Source organism: Malurus melanocephalus, unplaced genomic scaffold (assembly GCF_030028575.1).
Source record: "Malurus melanocephalus ecotype Western Australia unplaced genomic scaffold, MMel_1.1 scaffold_352, whole genome shotgun sequence".
Taxonomy (NCBI): Eukaryota; Metazoa; Chordata; class Aves; order Passeriformes; family Maluridae; genus Malurus; species Malurus melanocephalus.
Window position 1 is genome coordinate 576325 of NW_026623584.1, and position 23898 is coordinate 600222.

General features: G+C 37.0%; 1 protein-coding gene across 6 annotated transcripts in view; it reads left to right on the top strand.

The window, feature by feature from the left end:
* SPOCK3 (SPARC (osteonectin), cwcv and kazal like domains proteoglycan 3) overlaps nt 1-23898 on the top strand; it is a 327128-nt gene that overhangs the window by 119678 nt on the left and 183552 nt on the right. For 5 of the 6 annotated variants that reach the window (XR_008966143.1, XM_057378290.1, XM_057378292.1 and 2 more), the window contains exon 3: nt 66-121. The gene's annotated coding sequence lies outside the window, so the exon portion shown is untranslated. Of the gene's footprint in view, nt 1-65; nt 122-7659; nt 7720-23898 lie in introns of all 6 variants that reach the window. The other variant, XM_057378291.1, reaches the window with a different exon arrangement.

Sequence of the window (23898 nt, forward strand, 5' to 3'; positions counted from 1 at the left end):
GTCAGATGATTGTGGAGTAGCCTGATTTCTGTCCATCGTGCTGAGCTTGACCATTTCTTTTGCAGGCACTGGCAAAACCCTCCTTGCTGTGTCCAGCCCTTGGGACAGGCAGCAGAGCACGGTGAGTCTCCTTTAAAACTCATGTCCTTAAGGGTACGGTCTAAAGTGAGGGCTCTCTGACCTTTGCAGTGGGTCCTCATCCTAGCCTGCATTGCTGGCTTTACAGCTTGAGTGTAAAACTGCAATGGGAAACAATGGGAAGATTTAGACCATAGTATGCAGTCAGCAATAGTTTGRTGAAACCAACTGTTGTGAATTCAAGTTTCTTAAGAACACTTTGCTGTGTGATGTTACAAATATTCTGAATAAGAGTGCATGCTGTCAGCTGCTTTAATGCATGCTAGGTATATATCAAACCTTGGTACATCATAAAACAAAATTTTGTTTAGAGAAGGCAGAAATGAGGTCACTGTCTCTGACTGTACTTCTGTCACTACAAATTAACAGCCTCTAGTTTGTGAATCTACTGAAGCAGCCCTTTTAATTGATTAGTATAATATGCTTGATTTAATATCTGCAATCAGTCTGGTTTTCTATCAATCTCTAATGTGGAGCTCAGTGTGCCTAGTATCTCTTGCCTACAACTCTGATCCTCTTATTTATTAATGTCAGATTTCATGTTTTTACATTTTCGTACTCTGCTGCTCAACAAYGGTAATCAGAGAATTTTACTCTTAGATTTCTCCTGGCCAAGCAGAAGCAGTACACGGGGAATGGCAAATGCCTTTAAATACATCTTACCTGAAAGCAAGTGGCAGCTGTTTTGTAGTCTGATTGAATTTAATACTGGTGGAACCAGTGGGGGCTGCTGTTTGCAGTGGCTACAGATATATTCTGAATATACTCCCTGTGCTTTTCTGTTCCCCTGGATATCTAGCTGAGATATTAAGAAGTAATCTCTGGGTAATTGCTGGAGAGGATATAATTTGTTTCCTGGAGATCAATATCCTAGGATGGAGGGACTGTGCTCATGGTTCAGCACTTCTACATGAACACAATTAATTACATAGGTGAGCCTTGTGTTTAGACACTTTCATCTTTGATCTCCCTAACAGCTTCTCTTCTAGGGATTATCCTCAATCCTTACTGACTAATTTGACAACAGACTTTATCTGTGTCCTTTGAGATAAAGATGAGAGACAGAGCTGTCTATCAGTGCTCTGAGTTTTGTAGTGTTAATAAAAAGCCTTTATAACATAAACTCCATTATGAAGGATAYGGAGAAAGCCCCCACCACACGTATTTTAATCAAAGGAGAAGTCTCCTGGTGCTACTGAGGACAAAAACTATGATGAGTTCTGTTCTGCTCCAAATTACTAATTTTTTCTGACTTTTTTTCTAAAGAACACCTACTAGGAATCTTGAAGTTTTATGGCAAATGCTAAACAGCAGCTGTTTTCTAATTGTGCTTCCCATTCTACAGTCCTCACAAATATCTCTTCAGAAAAATAAGCTGGAAACACTTTCAGTTAAAAGCAGTGCTGATCAGAGACAAATGTGTTAATATAAGAGGACAGGTTTTAAGGTCAGAAAAGCCATGAAATTTATGGATGAGTTTTGGTAAATCTCTCTTTAAGGTTCTTTTATATGTTGGTATTTCCATAGCTTGTTTTATGGCACTAAAGCTGACATGCTGCTCTGAGCATACCCTGATGAATATCTGCCTATCAGCACACAGTGAAAGAAGCAATTACAACATTATCACTGAGTTTTATGTCATTAGGCATAATTTACATTTTAAAATATGATTATGATTATCATCAGCAAATAATCATTGATGAGCTTGGTAAGATAAGAAAATTTCTGGTAACAAGATGTTCTTTGGACAGAATTTTGACTTTTGTGCCAAACTTTCAGATTCACAATGGCTACTGTGTATACACATATACGCTTCTTTACCTACAGTTTTACTATCTTTCATTTTACTTAGCCAATTCACTGACTTGCATGGACCAATGTAAAAATGAATATATATTTCTTATCCCAGAGCACACATTTTATATGTAATTGATATCAAAAGTATTTTTTATTCCTGGATAAATGTATGGTGTAATTTTTTGCTCTTCATACTGGCTAAGTGTTTGAAAAACATAAAGACTGAAAATAAATCAAAATGGCGGTGGGAGGAATACRTAAAAAGGAAAGAAGAAATGGGTTACAATTTTGCAGATGTTCTCTCTGAATAATTTATTTTACACTTTAAATAGGTGGCCTGATTTTCAGCTCTGTCAAGCAGATTTAGATACGTGATATAGGTTTAGAAATGTAATTAAAAGTTTCATTAATATTTTTGTATAGCTCAAAAGAATATTTTTTGGTAGACAATAGTGGTGGCAGGGACAAGTACTCCTAAATATTACATTTGACTGAGTGTAGGATTTTAAGCCAAATGAATCAGACTTGACATTCTGTATCAAGTTTACTCCACAAATGTGCTATATCAAAAAGCTGGGTTTAGGTTTTGAAGGGTAAAAATGGAACATTTAACCCAAGAAAATCTTGCTGTCATTATTTATGCAAGGGCAAAACCCACACTTGCCTGAGATGGCTGTTTCCAGCATTGACTGGCAGATGGGAACACCAGGAAGACTGAACTGCGCTGACTTTACTGACAACCTGAACCCAYCGTGCCCACAAACCCGTTCTGTGCTTGTCTTGGACAACAAGTTCATTAAGGAGTCTGTTCTGTGTTGTCCTCTCAGTGGTCTGTCCTATGCTTTGGCAGATGGGATCGAGTGGTTGATGTGCAGGGTGGATGGACAGGTTCCATTGGGGCACTCCCTGTGGTGCCTCAGTTACTGCATCACCCTGGACCCAAACAGCAAGGAATGCTTCAGGAAGTAAAGCTGCACAGGCAGCTGCCCAGTTAGCTCTGGCAGTGCTCTGGCATTGTCATCTGGGTATAACTGCAAACCATCTCTGCTGAACCATGTCTGATTGGAGGCTCAGTGAACCCAGTGTGATAAATTGCTGCTAGGTTAGAGGTCTGGCATCTTTGACATTTACCCACCTTGGTGTGAGCGACTATAAAAATCTCAAGGCAGTGAGAGGTCTGGGTTCAAAGAGGACTGCCTGYATGAACAAGGCATGCAGAGACTGTCTCTGTGTGAACTTTTGAGCAAGGAGGCATTTTATATTAAGTTGTCTTTTCCATCATCTAATTTTCTTGCCTTGTGAACTGACCCCAGTCCATCATGCTATACATAAATTACTAACAGAACTTTGAAGTTCCTCACACATTTAAAGAGGAGGTTCAAAGGCATATCCTGAAGGGATTCTGGAGAGAGATGTTTTGAAAATTMAAAGAAAAAGCAGGCAAGAGATTCAATATCCAAGTGAGTCTTGTATCAAGGAGAACAATATTAACAGTGATTCAGAGTATAAGTCATGTCAAAATGTGCTAATAGGCAAATCAACCTCCTTGCACAGTTATATATAAAGATATATATTTATTTATAGTTACATAAGTGCACTCTTGCATGTATGCAAAGAAGTATATAAAAAAATCTATTCTTTTTTGCTATGGAAACATTAATTTTTGAACTTTTTCTAGCTTGTTTGTAAATGAAACTTGCTAAACAGCTGATTTTCCTGTGTAGGTAATGGCTGTCATTTATGCCACCCCAACAATGATCCACCACCAGGTTTTGCATAAACAAGTCATCGCACATTTTGTAACAATTTTTAAAATATAAAATGTAAATTTTWAAAATGTAATTTATTTACACAGAGAATGCTTATTGCTTAGGTGGGTGACTCCCATAATTTTGCATAAGTTAATAACACAAATAATTCAGGTACATTTATTTTTGAATCTGTTACTATGAAATTCTTTAATATTCAGAGCAAATGTATTTTAGAGATCATTGACATTTCTTGAGCATGTGTAGCATTAATTATTGTAGTGTCTATTTCCACAGTTTGAAACCTACTTGCATGCAGAGGACCTCCAAACTGAACAAATCCATTTCTCAACAATCAAGGCCTTGTTTTGGTGATGTACTTGAGCTACATTTGAACACATTCTGAACGCCACCTGGCTCTTTAGAGGCTCAGCAGAAATTGAATTCAGTAAGAGCTAGTATGTACTCAAGTGCTTTCCTGAACAAAAGCCTAAATTCTTGCTAGGCTTCTACAGACTCTAAAAATCCTCCCTGAAGRCAAATGTTATGCTGCAGACAGAACATGCTGCAAGTGTTATTGCAGACATTCTCATCTTTGCTGGAAGCTGCTTGCAACTGATGTGGAGTGCTCATGCTTTCATGGAGTTTCAAGGAGGAAGGGATTTAGTGCAGTCACTCATCATGTTTCCCTCTTCCCAGCTTTTCCAAATGCAAAGCCTTGTGTTCTCATGGAGAGAGAGAAACCATCAGATGTCAGCAGATCTGACAGAGAGCTTGCTACTCCACATTTATGCAGACCAGAACGAACAAGCTCATTCTCCTTCTTGTACAGTTCTGGGTGTGCTTAATCAATTAGAAAGAAGTTCAAGACATGTTGTGCTTCAATGATAGTTACCATCCTTTTCCTGTGTTCTTCAAGCAGAGGAATCCAAACTGGATTTTCACTACTAAGTGAGAATTGATAATAACTTGATTTGATGATTGAAAACTTATCTGATGACCTTTTGTCAGTGAATGCTAGTTTTTCAACCTGAATCTTTCCTGTCTTTTTTCAGTGTCCATGTTCTATGTGAGGTTTTTATCTTTTCTTTTTTCTTTTATGCTTCTTTCAGCCTTTTCCTAATTTTCTCTTTGTTTACTTACCATCTCTTCCAAGTACTCCTTTATACTCTTCTGTTTCCAATACTGTTATAAACTGCAAAATTAAAGATAGAATATAAACACATCAATTGTATTTAAATTAATAAAATGCAACATCTCCCCRCTCTCGCAAAAAAACCTCACACCACCTTCTCCAGAGGAACCCCAAACCAAACAACCCAAACCCACCTTCCTGTCTTGTGTCCCTCCCCACCATAATTGCTTTTTCTCCAGTGATTTGTTTTCCATCCCATTACATTTAACACAGTATTTGGCTGAGTGTGATTCTTATTCTGAAAAGAAGAAATTATAGATTAATCTTTTTTTAAAAATTAGACTAATTGGACTAATTTTTCTCAAAAACCAATGCTGGAAATAGAAAGTCAAAGAAATGTAGTAACAGCTGATTTGTATCCATCTCCTCAGACTTACAAACCGTCAAAATAAGTAAATTATCTCTCCACTGACGCCTTGGGACATTCTGGCACACAGATAATTAGGAAGCTATTTTCTAAGAGGAGGTCACTGTATTTTCTATAGGCTGAATATGCCAGATGTTGGGACTGCGAGTGATTTAACTAAAGACATGAGCCAGTGGTCTGGTGACTGAGAGGATTCATCATTATTATGAAACCTGATGAGATGTTAGGACGATTAGGGTGATGATATGCTGCTTCACAAATGTGCAGAGGAATCATTATGGAGAAGGGAAATGGATGAAATAATCAAAGTGAATGTAAATTTAAACTGGATTTGTAAATCAAAAAGGAACTTCCCATGCAGAACTGTCTATTACATTATACATTGCTTATAAATACTTAGTAGTTTTTGAATAGAATTGCATCAACCCAACTATTTTTACACATTATTTAGTTATATTTATTTTACTTGACTTTTCACCTGAAATTGCTTAACATGCACTGGAGAAAAAACATCATGAAGATTTGAAGGCACAGTAAGTTTTCATGTTAGTTTCCTGTCTTTAGAGGCTATATTATAAAAAAGAATTAAAGACACAGAAATGAAAGTTATTAGTGTATATCTAAAATACTTAATAAATAAATAAAACATCTCAAATTTAAATTGGAATCTTCCATCTATAATTTAGTTGTGGAATGTTTAAAACATGTTAAGATTAATTTCTGTCTGTTTTAGGGTATTAATAAAGTAGTCTAGATTTGATTTCCATCTAAAGAAAAACTTACTTGTAATATGAGTGCAAAATATAACAGCATATGCAAAGAAAAAAATTAAAAAAAAGGAAAGACAGTGTAATAAAACTAAAAAAGTAATTTGAATCTTAGTTACAGAATGAAGTAGAATATGGAGTATTTAGCAATAGGTCATCTGCAGTGATTTGATATACTCTTGGAAATGTTCTTTTCTTAGCTGAATTGCTTATAGATATTCATTTTGGGTGTGTTTAGTGAATTTTAAGATTCTGTTTGAATAAAGTGAGGGACTCTAAGGGATATACTGATCTTCCAGATAGTTCAAAGTACAGTGATGATCTATGCGTGGTTTATGCATGGTGCTGATTTATTTACTGGTTTGTTATTATATATCTGAGCTTATGAAAGGWGAATTCTGTAATATGCGAGTAATATTAATTTCCAATTAAAAATTCCACCCACGTGGTGTCAAGTAACAAGGTGTTTTAGTGGCCCTCTTTCTTCTATGAGAGAAAATATGTGTCATTGAAATTRTCTGTTAAAAAGTGCTTATTGTGTTTTTAGAGAAGCTTGGTAAGAAAGTTTCCTACTCAAGAGACAACTGAAATAACAAAGTGTCCTGTGTCCATGGTGTAGGAAACAAGAGTCCTTCAGCAATTAGCTCAGAYATTTAAAGACGTATCTTCTGACTGTCATATTTAAAGCTCAGACAGTTTTTTTCTTTGATTTGTAAAGTAAAAAAGTACTTTCCTAGCATGTGACTGAACACTGCATTAAAATATGGGAGATAATCATTAGGAACTGCTTAAGAAATAAAAATATAGCCTATGCATTTGAAAGCTTGTGTCAAAGACATCTTCCTTGGTCTGCTTGTGTAACTTAACCTGCCTTTCAAATACTACAGTGAAATTTTACCATTGAACTCATGAATTAAAACTGTTATTCTAGTAGATATGGGATTGGTAACTTTTCCTAAACCTTAGGCTTTTTGAATGGTGTTTATAATTTTGTTCTTCACACCTGCCTAGTTTCCACCTCATCATACATGGTGGTGCATCTGTTGGTTGATGGTTCATCTAGAAAAATGACTAGAGAGAAAAAAAAAATTAGAGATACCATGAAGAAAGATAAGAAACTTTACCAAATTCTCTACAGTCTCCTCAGATAAACTATGAAAGGAGATATTTTCTTCCACTATGACAGTTTGCACTGATTATGACTTTATTTGACTAGTTATAACCTTGCAAAGAAAAGTATATTTCCTTTCGATTATGAGGACAGATTCCTGTAGATCCATCTTCTTTTTGTTCATTATTGCAAATGAAAACTCAGCTTCTGACTCAGAACAGTTGTGGCCATGATAACCCTTGCTCTGTTTTCCATAATAACTCTTTATAAAATAATTGAATATATGACGGATAACTGCTAGATTTTTTTTGAAGTTCTTGATGAGGAGGAGAGATTATATTTGAAACTCTCTTTATGCAAGTTCTCTTGCTTCATGCTTTTATGTGCCTTTCAGAAAAGCATTCAATGAGTGAGTCAAAACTCTGGAAATATGCAGCAGACGCATCCATTGTTGGTGACAGCGGAGATGGGTATTAGCAGAATTATAGTAAAACTCTGTGAATATTTCTTTTTTTATTATTATTTTTTTCTTTAAGGGTACTTGCTGGTAGGATTTGGATGAAGAAGGAAATCTGGGAGATCACCCAACATGAACAGTGAGTTGCAGGTTTGGATAGAGTGATGGGTGAGACTAGTCAACAAAGCAGCTGGCACAAGAATATGAATAAAATAAACTTCTTCATGTCAGTCACACAGGGGCAGTTACTGCCTGCATCACTGGGGCACAGCATGAAGCAGGTAATCTGAGCTGGGGAGATCCTCTAGGACAGGAGCCAGAAAAAAACAGATTCTCCTCTCCTCCTCAGGCAGGGAAGCAGGGCAGCCTGAAAAGAGACCTGCCAGACTCTCACTTCTCCTCCCCTGGCCTCTTCCTTCTTTGGACAGTGAGTTCACTACATCCGTGTGTTTGTCATTGCTGGCAATGACATGTGACTGAATGTGCTGGAGTTTTGCTAAGCTATAAGGAGACCTTTGCAATGGAGTCAGAAGTGAAATGAGAAAGTATAAAGCATGCTAGATTTATAAAAAAGAAATGTGAAATCTACTGACATAACAGGGAATGATTTTGTTGGAAGGGTTAAATTCTATTACTCCTTTGAAAGAGAGTAGCCAGATGTGTTGTCATTGTCAACACAATGACAGGGCCAGCTAGGGAGGGAAGTGGTAGAAGAAGGATGTCAGGTCAGATGTAAACCTGGTCTAAAGGCATGATCTAAATCCACCAGTAATGATTTTTAGGGACTTAATAGGATTAACATTTAACACATATGTTCATATTAAGAAGTTTTTGATTTTTTTCTTCTTTTGCTGAAAGGTTGGCTTTATTAGTGCATTTATTAGTGTATTACATTGATCCAACTTTTCCAGACTCACAGTATATATTTAGTACATTGAGAGTGTTACTTTCGATATTTTGTTGTACTCATATGGAAGCCAGAATAGACCTCAGGATGCTATTATTATTCTGTGATATTTCAAATTCTGTCCTTGGAATTCAGTCTATATCTATGTAATCAATTATTTACCTTTGACAGAGCTGTTATTACATACATATTCCACAATTCATGTGTGCTAAATTTGTTATTGATCTTTATAACAGTGTAAACAGTATGCATTTATTTACATGCATATACATGCATGAGGAGGTAATGAATTTACTTGCTATCGATTTGTTTTCTTTTTGATTCTGGCAGGCTGTTCAGCATTGCATTTTGTAATTTATGCGATAATGTTCTGATGGAAGTTGTAAAAGCAGAACATTAGTAACCTTATTTTTGCTGTCTTAGTAAATCTGCTCAGAGGGTAGATTGAATAAATGATAGTCTCTGCATCTGTCTTTTTACAGAGGAATATAAAATAAAATATTTTTCTGAAGGTAAAAGAACAAAAGTGCTGAGCTTACTTCATCATTCTTGACATCAGCATAAAGCCTGAGTGATAGATCAGGATTTAAAGTGAAGTGGTATCAATCTGCTGAGTTTAATCAGTGAGGCAATGGTACTATTTAAATTTTTTTAAATGCAAGTTTGCTCTTGTTCTGATTTATAAGGCTCTTCTCTACCTAGAGTATCAAGCCAAATCAAGAAAAATCCCCTCAAGTTCAAAGTCAAATTCCTCAAATTAGCCATTTGGATATCCTAACCTCTGAGTGCTTTGAGTCATGGATGCTACTAAACTATGAAGATAATCAAAATTAAGTCTGTGTTTGTGCTGCCTCATAGCCCATATRTATGCCTGTATGTAGTGTTGGACACACATTAGATTTCTTTTTCAGTCATGAGCAAAGTTCTGCCTGAGCAAAATAGAACCTCTCTGCCCTATTCCTCCAGATAGCCCATCTGGTGTCAGGAYGGATAAACCTATGCTGTGCACAAGGGTTGTGTTTACAGTTTGCCATTTTATATTACAGCAYCACATAAAAGCAGACAGAAGGATTAATTTTGAATCATTTTCTTGTATCAGTTCTCCTTTGAAATTCTTTTTTCTATTGCCATTTTTACACATGTATTCCAGTGAAGATGAGTTTTGAATGAAACTCAAAAATTTGTAAGATCTCTTGCATAGTTTTCAGAGGGCATTGACAGAAATGACAGTCTGATTCATAACACAGAAGAAACACAGATTAGTTTTCATAAAGAGTTGCAAATAATGTACAAAATGAACTACCACGTATGATTATCAAAATGCAATAGATTACTCATAAAGTAAGTCTGTATTTTCAGAAATTTACTTAGGACATGGGTGATTGTGCCATGATTTATACAGCTGCATATGCAATGACTGTGATCCCTCTTGCGTGATTGTCTACATTCATTTTAAAGTTGCAAGGTCTATTTTGTGCTTACCTGAATGTATACTGCCAGTAAAATCTGCATTTTCTTAAATGCGATGGTACTCCTCCAGTCAAGCATTTAACCTTTCCAGGCACTTAAAAGAGGGAATACTCTCATTCCTCTTATTTTTATGTCCATTTTAAAATGGTATTTCAATTAGGAATGGAAGCATCTCTTTGAAGTTCTGTGTTTAAATTCTGAAAATAGCACTTTGGATTCTGAAATAGTTATTTAARTGTCCAATATTTATTTTTTCTTGGATTAATAATTTCAAACCAGGAGGTAAGTAAAAGTAAATAGTTGGAAGTCCAGGTAAATATATACACTTCTGTGTTAGTATAAGAGGATATATGCTCAAGGAATGTGTTATAAATTTGATAGATGAGAAATCTGTGTAATCATATAACATTTAGGAGTGATTACTTCAAATTTAAAGCATTTACAGTGTAATTTGTGAAAATTTTATTAAATTAGATCACACTTGTAATTCTTTTTTAAAGTATTGTGAAGAAAAGTACATGAAACTAGCATTTTTGTTTCATTTTCATGTCTTGCTAAAAAGGAAACAAAGAGACTCTATAGAAAGTGACATGTTATAATGAATTCTTTGAGTGTTCAGAATAATAATTTTGCTGCCTTTGGATAAAGAAGCAGTATATAATTTAACAGCTATTCTTTGGTAACAGAGGGCTACCTGAGGGTAGTGCTTGACAGATGCATTGAGCTGTTTGCCAGCTCTGGGTCGGGATCCAGCTTTGCCCTCCTCTGCATGCAGGATGTCAGTGCTGGTGAGAGGCACCATTCCTCTYCCTGCAGCTGACAGTTTTGGGAAGATGACCTGGATGCAAAGGCTGAAAGGGTTTGATACTCCAGAGGCCTAGGAGCTAAGGAAAAGACCATGGTTTGCCCTGAATAAGATACTGGAGTTGACAAGCACTCAAGCAAGACAGCGCTCCTTTGAAGCAGGCAGAGGGGACGCTTGAAGCACAGCTGCTTCCTCACTTCTCTCAGGACTCAGATGGTCTTCTGTGCTCTCCCTGCTCCTGCTGTGTGCTCTTCTGCAGGATTTATTAATGTAATGGGTTTAAACCCGTTTTTTTCTATCCAAGTCACGGCACCAAAAATGTCGTGATTTGAACTGGGCCAAAAGCACCCAACGACATTCCCTCCTCCCCACCGGAGAAGCAGAAGGGAGAGCAAAAGCCCAATTAACACTAAAATTTATGTCTTTTAGATAACATARCATAATTGAGAGAAAGATACATATGTGCTCCAGAAAATGGTCAGACAGGCTGAATWACTTAAGTTGCAAAATAGATTTATTACTAAAAACTACTAAGAATATTACCGCACCAAGGAGGGGAACAGGTAGGGAAAAATTTACAAGGAGAAGAAAATAAAAAACAGACATTTTAAGACACCTGTTATTCTTTCTGTGAACCTGGCTCTCTTCCAAGTTACCCCTCTCCATCCCCACCATGCCTTCCCRCACACAAAGGGGACAGGAATGAAAGTTTAACATAGATCAAACCACTCATTACAGTTGTCATCCAGCATCATAGGAGAAGCATCCTTACAGCTCCAAGCTGTGGAACATCTTTTCCCAAGAAACAATCAAAGTATAACTGCTAATGGCATGGGATTCTTTTCTTTACCTCATGGGAGAAAGGAAAAAAGCCAGTCCTCCAAGGGCCAACTGCATTGTTTTGGTAGTGTAAGGCCACTATCTCAAATCTCCTGGCAGAATACAGCTTCTTCTAAGCATCCACTTGCTTCAGACATGGGGCAGGGGGGGGCAGGGCAGAACACAATTTCTTCTGAGTGTCAACTCGCTTCAGATGTGAGGGAGGGGGCCAAGCCTCTTCCCCCTTTTTTGGCCTCTGATCAGTTCAGTCCAACCCTCAAGGGACAGGTTTTTTTCCTCAGAGCAAGGTTGCTCTCCTTTTCTGTACAGGTCTCCCACTGAAGAAATAGTCCTTTCGAGATCAGCTTGTTTTCTCCATATTCGAGCACCACAGCAACAGCACCTGTGTCTTTCTTATTGTGATCTTGGGTCTACATTTTTTTTTCTTACATGTCCTCACCTTCCTGCTCTGTTTTTCCCCAGTGCATGATACTAAAACTAAATACTAACAACCTAAAAACTTCTTAAGTACAAGACCATTCGTMATCACAGAGGTGTAACCAACCTRTGCRATTGGCCCAGGCCTGATGGGCAGCCTGTCCATCAACCTYASAGMCACAATGGATTGGCTCTAAAACACAGGGGGYAGGGCTCCTTTTGCTGGAGAAGAAGGAGAAAGCTTCTAGAACTTCTTCACAGGAGCCATCATTGTGGTTTCTTGGTCCCATCCCCCCACCACCAAAAGTCGGACGGAGTAAAACCAGGACAATTTAGCACGTTGCTTTCAGGTGTATCCTCTGGTATGCTCTGTCAGCTTGTTCTTCACCACTCTGATGCCCCAGTCCCACAAGGGAAGTCTACCTTAACRACGGAGGTAGCAGGGCCTGTCCCTAAAGCAAGCCAGAACTGCCTCTTACCTCCCAGAAAACAAATTCTATATCCTTTTAATACATAGATTCTATATAGTTTGTTTTGATAACTTCATTTGTGCTTCAGAGAACGGTTCTCCTGTGGGAAGCTCAAGTTTCAACTTCTTTTGCCCCTCCATTATCCATTGGCACATACAATATGAGCTGTCACAGATTTTGAGACTATGCAAGTACTAAGTAGGGCTGTGGAAAAGCGTGGGACAGGCAGTAACCTGGAATGCAGAGGTCCCAGACAGTGCTTGGCTGAGCCACCCTTCCCACCTGCGTGTGCCCCTGCTTTTSAATCTGCTTCAGCACAGCTCACTGCCCAGGCAGAGCTCCCTGCCCACAGCACGTCACCCATGTCRTCAATCCCTACCTGAATTTCCCGGGGAGAGGACTGACAGCTGAGTATTTTGCATCTTGCAGTTCYGTGCTTCAGGCATGCCCTGGATCCCTGCCAACTTCAGCTCGAGCTTTGGGGAGCCTGAGAAAACAAAAGCAGACCCTCAGGGCAAACACGAAGCACTCAACAGCAGATGTTAACTCTGAACAGTGGCATCAGTGGCATTTAGCCTCCTCGCCAAGTTCTTCTCTGAGCTTAGATGCTTTATTCATCTATCCTCTGTCAATTAGCCCTCTGTTAATGCAGGTTTCACCTCAGTTTACTTGAAAAGTAAACCCAAGTAACATATTCATTGGTATTAAWGAATAATGACCTGTAGTATTGCTTCTCTATTCATGCTTAATGGCTTATCTGCAGCACTTTTGCTAAACTGTAGCTGGCCTTTTTTTTTTCTTTCCTTTCTTCCTGCCTCCTTTCACTGTGAGAAGGTTGAGGCTGACAAGCAAATCATTACCAGTGCTCAGGTATGTGCCAAGTTTCAGAATGACAAATCATGCATCTTAAAAGCACATTAGGTGGTCAAAGTGGCATCTGCTTCCAGGATGAAAAACGAGAGGCTGACTGACCCATCTGACACACCCCTCAAACAGCTCATAAGTGCTGCTGTGGGAAGCAAAAAACTTTCATTATTTACATCCTGACAGTAATAAGTGGAAGAACCCAGGTAATTYTTTTTCTTCCTCTTTCCCTGCACCCCTCACTCTGTCGTTCCATTTAAGGTGAAGAACTCCTCTTCTGCTGGTTTTCTCTCTCTTTTATAACCTGGATTCAAAAGGAGGACAGATGAAGAGCCCACGACAACTTTTGATCATATTTTGTCCTTACATCAAGTATGATGCTGGAATCATTTCATTGCTGATGAGGAAGGGTAATATCAGGATTTTTTTCTTGGATACCAATAAATGATCCACTAATTCAGGAAGGGTGTATTTGTATGACTTAGGTGATTTACCTTTGATTGATAATATAATCTCTTTGTTTTTCTTCTATGTCATATTTGATAACTACAATTTTGTTTGCTTTTACCTCTAAAATTATTTATATTTAAAAAGTAGATTCCAACCCTAAGTTGTATGAGTGGTCTCTAAACAGGTAAAAATATTTAATTAAGATGATCTTTTGCTTAAAACTGTCTTCTGATTGCTACACATTACATCTTCGTATCAATCCCACTGTAAGGTTTCTGTAAGACCCAGTGTTGATCTGTTATAGACACATATTATTGTGTTGRCTTTCACAGATATTAAGATGAATGCTATGTATACAWGTTGCCTTTTTTGCATAAGTAGCTTAGTTAGGCAGACAGTAGTAAAATCATCACTGATGAGTTTGTTTTTCTTTTGTAACCCAGATACAGTTATAGAATACTTGAAGTTAAACCCAAGTGCTATGACTTGTCAAGAATATTTTTCATATTATAACAAAATATTTCCGTCAAGAATATTTTTCATATTATAACAAAACTATACAAAAGCTGCAATTAAAGTCACCAAGAAACCCTGAATGAAGCCCTGGCAAAAGTAGTCCTTAAAGATAAGAAGCAGCTCAGAGCTGAAGAAAAAGACAAATACATGCACAAAGAAATCATGATGCTTAACACCTTTGGGGTGGCGAGGCCATCACCCCAGGACTATCAGCTGCCAAGACAGCACAGACCCTGACMGTGAAAGGGTGGGGGTAGAAGGAACAGAGGCTTTGGGATGTGTAGTGAAAAGTCTCTAGTCAAGAGAGCTCGTAGAACATCCAAAAGAATCTAGCCGATGAGACCCCCCCCCCAACCTTCAGACAACCATATCTGCAATGAACAGGCCAGGGGTGTCGTGATCGTGACCCATTAGGGGCCCCTGCTACAGGACRCTTCTCTATCAACAAGGACCATCTGCTGAAACTACAGAACAGGGGCCACACACACACGAACCCAGGGCCTAAACATCATCACTGCTCATGCCCTATAAAGGCAGATCCATGTTAAACAGTTCTTTAAAAAGTTTAAATATGCATAAATATCTACAAATAAGCATTAGSCTGATGCAGTATGAAATGTATTTAAAAATGTCTCCTATCAATAACAAGTGTGCCTCTGGCAGATCGCCAAGCACCCAGCATTGTATCCTTTTGCTTTTATGTGCCCTATTGTCATTTATTAAAACCTTTTAAATTTTAACAAAAAAAGTAAACGTTGTTTTTCACAGATSGATATCCTGATACTTCCTACAGATGATTACTGTATTGCTACAGTGAAGGCATTAGAATCTGTGTGCTGGGTTGGCCAGAGATGCTCTTTGGGAGGTATGTCTGATGAGACCCTGTAGGCATCTTTTGAAAGATAATAAGGATAGGAAAACTAAAGCCAACTGTTGGACTGTGAAATAGCATAGCTAGTGAGCAATTAACATGGACAAACACGGGAGAGAAAAAAATCTGTTACAAAATATGAAGGGTGTGTGAAAAACTGGTGCTGTTCTGCCTTCCTCTATTAGTGCCAGACACTTCTCTTCTAATGAAAAAAAAAGTAAGGGTAAAGAAAAATGGTCAGGCCTGTGATGACGTGCAGGAGCATTATTGTGAAATTGTGTTGGCAAGTACAAATATATGTGTTTGGGCAACTTTTATAAATTTTCTGAAACAAAATAGGAAATAACTAGTTCCATTGCTCTGATGATGATGTATTTTCTTTTATTAGCAATTCACTTGGTGTCACCCTGTTTTTTTCAGTGTATAACTTTTTGAGAGAAAAAGGTGCATGCAAAGTGTGTATACAGAGATACAGAATACAGCCAAATTTCTGTACATTTATACACAACCCAGAGTCTGTGTTTAGTCAAAATTCCTCTGAAATATACTGTGAATTTTGACAAAACATGAATGTAGGGAGAAATTTTGGCAAATTTAACTTAATAGAAGAGACATTTTTTGCTAGAAGGGTGGTAACATTTAATCAGAGAATATAAACTAAAAATAAGAAAAGGACATAAAGCTAACCAGATTGCTCAAATTTTATATAAATTGAGGCATATTTTATTTACATATCTTAGAGGATGAGGTCAAGTGATAAACATGGCTAAATTGCTGCCACACTCATGAACAGTTTCAGTTAAGACTGTATATGTGTGGCATGCTAAAGCATTTAAGTTTGCAGTTGGTCCTTCACCTTTCTGTTGAGCACTCACAGATGATGCTTTGAAAGATCAGGTTAAGTAAAAATTGTAGTGAACTATAGATTTATAATTCATAAGGTATACTTTGTGTCCATGCTTCTACTGAGCATAAATCTCCTGGTGCTGACAGTTTYAGCAAAGTTCTGATTTACTCACAGAATAGGAATATTTGTCAAAACTTGGCAGGGGCTGTAARGACAGTGGGTATATATTTCTCTGAATCCATTGCCAATTCCTTCCATGAAGGCTTGGTGACTACCTAGCATGAAAAGAAGATTCCTTCACTGTAGGGACATAGATATAAGTGTAATCATAATTGACAAAAGCCGCTTTCTTTGGAAGTTGAGGGTTGTCTGAATAAAAGGAATCTCTGTTGTAAAGCAGGGATCACAATCCCTCTGACCATCCTCTGAAAGGGAAGGTGTGACCAAGAGGTCATTTGTTATTCATATAGCTAAAAATCTTAAGCAMAATTACTGACCTTTTCACATTCTGAAGTTTCAACAGATTTATGATGCTTGGTGAATATGCTGTAGTCTTTGGCATTGTAATAATTCCCTAATGTTGTGGGGTACTGTGTTGTTAACCRATAAGATTTCAAAAACAAGTTGTTATGTTTAAAAAGTTATTAATTTCAAAGTAAAAAAATTAATGTGTTCACTAGTGTTAAATGGTTGCAGCTTATTGATGCTGATAAGTATTTTTTTATCATTTAAAGGACTGCTCTGTAGTTGTTAAATAATTTGAAGACCGAAAATTTTCCATGGTGGTTCATCTGTTTGGAATATTCCTGCTCATCCCATATACTTCTTCATATCTTTGATTTGGTTGAGATGTGTACAAAAAAAAAATTAAAACGGCAAATAGACTCTTTAGGCAGGCAAAACACAGTACAGTTCCCTCAAGCTGACTGCTCAACCTGGCTGTTCCTCACAACACATTCAGTCATGGAATCTGTCAGTACTCAGACAGTCTCTCACTAAAAGACTCTCTCATAACTTGCCATCTGTCATGTGCTGTCTGTTCCCATGGTAAAAATGGCTCCCCCAATTTTGTCAAATTTGACAATCATTTTCATTCAGATTGGTGATGGAGCAAGTTTCAGAAATGCTTTCCTTTTTCCCACTTCTTTCCTTGGATTGATTGCATCTCACTTTAGGATGCACGTATGTAGTCCTAAGTGACTTTGGTGGGTCTTCTTAAGGATAAAGATTGATGTACAGAAAAGGCTGTGCCTGAACTTTGTCAGTAGGTAAGTGTAGAAAGGCTTTGCTTTAAACTTTCTACATTCTTTCAAACTTTCAGTTGAGCTGCTCACCATCAGGAGAAACCATACATATTAATTGTATGAATTTTCAGAAATRTGTAGCAATGATGGTGGAGAAAGAGGCAGGGAGAGGGCAAGAAATAAAGAACTGTCTGCAAAGATAATAAATAGCAAGTGTGTATTGTATATGGACAAAATGCACTTTCTCGAGGAACAAAGAAATTAGAACATTGTCATGTACATATTTCACTTTGAACTGTCTGCCACAACACATAAATACTAGTCTGACAGCTCATACTTCTCTTTTCCCAATCAAATATGAATTTACAAATATTAATCCCGTATTTGTTCCAGTAGAATAGCAAAAGGAGATRTGTTACCACAAATTAGCAACTTCAGTGACTTCTGAAATATTCTTGACATGTTGCTTTGTCACTGTGATGCTAATTTTATGTTCAGTCTTCACCTYATTTCCCAGATCATCAGTGTCTGCATTAGAGAGCTAGAATASCTAAGCCTCTCAGCAAGCATCAGTGACACACAGATGATCTCCATTTCACTGTGCACCAGCTGCAGCACATCTTCAGTGAGCACCATGGACAGAAGAGACTTAGATGTGCTAAAGATGATGCCAGAGCATCTGTGCATAATCTGGATGCTCATGACCCCAATCCATTCCACCAGTAATATCTACTGATATCTGCATCATTCCTATCAGCTAGACCTTTCACGTGCCCTGGCCTTTTCTAGGATGTGGATTTTTTACTGTGAAAATGTCCAGAATTAATAACCATATTTAAAGAGTGTGCACTCAGATATTTGTAACTCTGTAATTTGGTAACTCTGTGAAAAGCAAAGTAAGGGGCATCCTTACACAACAGATGACTGTATGGCTGCCACAGTATTTGCAGAATATCCGAGTAAAAACATAATGCATTCAAAGAGGGCCAGATAAAGAAGGGAAGTGTGCTTTGAATCTGTGGTAGTTATATAATGTATACGTAGTAGAGCAGGTATACTGCACATATCCAGACAGTCATGCATACATGACTTTAAATGGGCTGTAGTAATTTAAGCTAGCTGAGGAACTGCCTTGATGTGGTATCAAAAATATACTTCTGGCGATTTGAGAATGTGGGCCCAAGCCTTGACGACTGGAGTTGCTGTTAATGATCTGAGAAATATTTGCAAATCTAAAGTAAATATATGAAGCCTGCAGGCTTTTCACAGTAGTTTTTGGACTATATGTTTCCAGAAGTCTTGCTGAATACATTTATAGACAATGCCTGTGTGCCTGTGCTTTTCACACAGATGGAACGGTCAATATCATACRTGACCTTATTGTGCAGCTGCTTTTAGCAAATGCAAGTCAAAGAAAACATCAAGGAAATCAATTTTCTAAGATGAAGCCTTCTGACAGAAAATTATTTTATATAAAGTTACTTTATTCCTTGTGACTGGGCAGTTCTCCCAACTGAGAGAAATGCATTGGATGTTCAGGGGCAGGAATGACATTACGGTTTCACAGAAAACAGTAGCCATTAGAAATAATATTTTTCCACTTGGGAAAAATGTTCTAGGTTTTCTCATGTGTGTCTAGGAATTTAAATGTAACTTCAGGGGAAACTCCTCTGTGTTCTGTTGGCTCCCTATCTGTCACAGGAACACAGCAAGCATCATGTGAACTACCACTTYCAAGTGTGAATGTTCTAGAAAATTGAGAGAATGGTGCAATGTGCATCTTTCATGTGTTAAATCAGATGTTCAGATCTTCTTATTAATGCTTTATACTTTTTTCCCTTAGTTTACACAGTTTATCACAAGCCCAACATTTCTATCAGGATTTGCTATCATAAATGTCACACAAAGAAAACTGTAACTAGTAGATCTGGTATTCAGCAGTTGTATTTTGACAGACTCTTGTAAAAACTCTGTGAAAAGTTTGTTTTACAAACTTGATTTTATGGTGGTAGTCACTGGAATATTGAGTTAAATATTGACGTCCCTTTACAGTATTGTTGAGAATGCATTTCTGGTAGCATCACAAATTGTTCAGAGAAACCTATCAGGCTCTTTGTGCATCTAAGAGAGTATTTAGAAATACTCACATTCATCACTTTATATAAATTCAATGCTCAAATTGTGGTTGAATTTTGTTAAGACTTTGTGCTATCACAGGGTCAAGTGCTTAGTATATTCTTTTGACTGAAAAAAATATTTTTTACTATTAGAAGGTAAGGAGAATCAGTAAGAGACAGCAGATTAATGCATCAACATAATCTGAGTTTATTAAAAGATGTAAAAAATTTACAGAAAATTGGAGCRTGAGTGCTTTTTTATAGAAGAGACAGCAGCATTTGCTCAATACCATTTCTGATGCTATATGAGATGATACTTTTATTCTGTGGAAATGCTGTTATTAATGCTTATTTTTGTGTGTACCACACTGCCATTGCTGTGAGGTGACCACTTTGCCATCTGGAACAACAGTCCAGTATTGTCCCATGATGTGACTCCTTAAGAAGAGAAAAGAGAGACCTTCTTCAACAGACTCTGGTATCCACAGGCAATCACTCCCAAAAAACCTCTGTTGTGGGAGCTATATAGTGTTTAGAAAAAATGTGCAGCTGGACCACTTTATTACAGACATTGTGGCAGTTGTAGGCAACCCTGTCTCATACCAATAAAGCTGCTAATATAAATTCAGAAATGTGAGGGACAAAAATGATTTGCAGTAATATTACTCTCTGTTTTTCAATGACTGTGCCATTTGGTGAGCATCTCTTTGGCTTGTGTTCTGTTACTTCTGGAAAAAAAAAAATTTTATTAAATTAGTATTTAATCTGCTTACCAAGTTACCTCAACAGCTGACTTCATCAGAGCTGTCTCTAGAGCTCATTATGAGTCTTTTGTTAATTTTTAAGTCAGAGTCTGCTGAGGGTTCTGTTTGGCTAACTTAATTTCCTTTTGAGAAATTAATAAAAATTTACACTGAATTCTGTTTACTGTTTTTACTGAAGCCTCTGAAAGCCAAAGCTCTTTTTTCTCATTTSTTTGTATTTCAGAGCCTTATCTTTGAGTTATCTGAGTTACTGACTATATAATCTTTGTAAATTTCCACCACTGCTGACTACTAAGAATAATTTTATAGTTTAGAAAAGTATTTGGTTTTTAGAGATATTATTTGGTTTTTCCTTTTCTGCAGAATAAAATTATTTCTGTGTTCTGGAAATGCACCTAAAGTGCTATGAGGTATTTTAATGATGTAAGTGACAGTTTTGGCTTTATGTCTCATTATCTAAAAGACAGCATCTCCAGCAGCACAGWCATATCTCATCCTGCCAAGGCCCAATGTGGAACATAATGTGTGAAAGAGACTCCAAATGAGGGGAATGGATCTCTTTCTTGCTTAAAATGCTATGAATTTATTCCTTTAGGGTGAATGACTGTATTTTATAAATCTAGTTCTAGAGATAATAAATAATTTTAGGCCACTGAAGTGACAGGACAGTACATCTGCGTGAAAAGTGAATCATTTGGGGAATAAAAATGAGGAAGATCACTCTGAATTAAGTGCATGAGCCCACAGTCTGAGTTATTGGTTTGATATTCAGATGTTAAAGTGCAAGAAGTTGCTTTGTGCTACTCTTATGGCCAGAACTGCTAGATAATGTGATCTCACAGGTTGAAGCAGTTTGAATCTGACCCTGAAGCAGAAATGGTAAAAACCCTGGCATCCTGTGATTGGTAGGTAGGTAGGTAGGTAGGTAGGTAGGTAGGTAGATAGACAGACAGACAGACAGACAGACAGACAGACAGACAGACAGATAGATAGATAGATAGATAGATAGATAGATAGATAGATAGATAGATAGATAGATATTTGATTGAATGAAGGATATTTGAAGTTTGAAGAAGTGTTTGTTTTGTTTTGGTGAGGGGTAGGGCTTTTAAATATACGTATATATATTACAACTGATTCAAAATGGTAGTAAAGTTTAAATTGAAACTTTTCTATTTGAACAGCTCTTTACAGTGTCACTTTTTACAATGACCCAAATCATAATTCAAGAGAGTCCTTCTACGTCTTACAAATTCTGGAGAGGTTGCAAAGGGAGAGGAACTTCAGTTTATTGATTTTTGGTTCCTGAACAACATTCAGTAACTATTATCTGCAGTTAATAGAGCCACAGGACTCATGCTGATTAATTTCCTTATCTGAAAGACGTTGCTTTTCATACTGTAGATGATATCTGGTGCTCCCTGAAGGGCCCTATAGTTTATAGATTTTATAAGAGAATGAGGAAATGAATGCATTATTTTCTTGCCTTTTTGTGATGCCGTGATTCTGTTATTCCCAAAATGCTCTATTTTAGTACAATTTATGCTTTTACTAGCATTTTAACATTTCACTGTAAAAGAAAAAAAAAGTGCCTTTTATCATTCATATTGAAAAAAGAACTTAAGCTTTAATCCACACAGACTCTGTAACTGTTATTTGATCCTAAAGGATGATACTCATAAACTATAGGAAGGCAAGGGCTAAAACATTCTTTATGGTGTAAATGTTATAGTGCATCTCATATTTTTTGAAGGGACCATAATTATGCAGAGCCATTGCAGTGGATATTCATGGCACTGTGTCAAGTATCTCTGAATTTTTTATCAATTCTATGAGCCTGAATTAAGTACCTGTATCTTTTCATTACATTCCACTTTTCCTCCTATTTAAATCAGCTTCCTATGAAGGACTATGTTGTTGCATAAATATATACAGCTGCAGCAAAGGGATCAAGGAAGATTGTAAGTGTGGAGACTGTGTAAGGTCTTGTGATCATTAAAATTAACCTGTTGCTTTTTTWGAATTTATTTTGAAGCTTTTGTTTACCATCTTCAGTTCATAAGTTTGACYGATATCTGACCAATGTTCTAGTGCTGTGGGTACTTTTTAGCTCCTTATTAGGAAAGTACAAATTAATGATCACTGCTTATTCAAAATGATTTTCCAGTGTTGCTTTTCCTACTAATTATTAGCGTGAAGAGGTTACAAAGCTGACCACACAGAGAAAATACAGATTCCTCATAGGTTTAGGAATCACCAGATTTCATCATGCTGTTGATCATTCAGAAAAACKGAGTTAATAACTATAAATTACATTCTGATATTGACATTGATGTTGAAGRACTTTTTACAAGGCTGTGCAGTGATAGGACAAGGGGTAATTGCCTGAAAACTGAAAGGGGCTAGTTTAAAATCAGATATTAGGAAGAAATTCTTTACAGTGAAGGTAATGAGGCATTGGAACAGGTTGCTCAGAGAAGTTGTGGTTCCCCCATCCCTGGAAGTGTTCAAGGCCGGGTTGGGTGGGGCTTTGATCAATCTGGTGTACTAGAAGGGGTCCCAGCCCACGGCAGTGGGGCAGGAACTAGAGGACTTTTGAGCTCCCTGCCTACCCAAACTGTTCTACAAGTCCATGACATTTTTCTGGAAACCTTACCCTCATGTAGGGGCCTGGGGAGCTGTGCCAGAGGAAATGAAGAAGGGAATACATGCACTTTAAGGCAGGTCCTTTACTAAAACAGGTGTTAAACACCCTAAAAAAAACCTCYAGAAAACTGGCCCAGCAAGGGAAGGTCACAAATAAGAGCTGCCTCCTCCATCTGGCACCACCAACTTTGCCTGAGTGTTTAACTTCAAGGAGAATCAAGACTGCTTTCTAAAAGTCAGTTTATTAAACTGTATGTATTATCTGACTGCCTGATTCTATAGGAACTCTTTCTGATATACATTTTCTGTTTACAAGAAAAATAATATTGATTAAACCAAAATATATAATTAAGACTAAGCTATTAGATCTAAATCCATCTTTCCACAGTACACAACACTGTGTTCCAGTATTAAGATTTTCATATTTCAAAACAAAAAAATGTTAATAACTTAAAGAAAGTTGAGGAAACTTCCCTTAGTGATTAAGTATTCTAACATTGTCCAATAGATAAATTTTTGTTCTGACTGTAATTTAAACCAGGTTAGCTGCTGATATGTTGTTCTGGCTTGCAGTCTGAGATTTGGTTAAGTTTATGAAATACTAATACATTGGATTTTTAAACTTTTTCTTTGAAGTTAGTAAGTGAAAATTTCAAAGAAGATTGTGCTTTTTTTCCTTCCATTTTAGACCATATTTTTCATATGCTACATCCAATTGCTGTTTACATTAAACTATATTACTGAAATGCTGACAATTTTCTAAATTAAAATTGTTATTTCTTTCCTGGCATTTGAAAAAAAAGAGAGGAATTCTACTTTTTAAATCTTTCTTTTCCCCAGATGCATTTATTTACAGTATGAGGTAGAACTGCATTGTTATGTAAAGATTTATGAAACTAACTAAAATAAATTCAAACCTTTGAAGCTCAGAAAGTGATAGTGACAGTAGCTGAAATATATTTCACCACACTTGAAACATTTGACAAATTTTTACAGAGACGTAAAAAATTACAACAAGAAAAAACTACAAAAATTACTACAAGAAAGGAACTGTTGTTATCTGTTCCAAAAAGGAAGGAAGGAAGGAAGG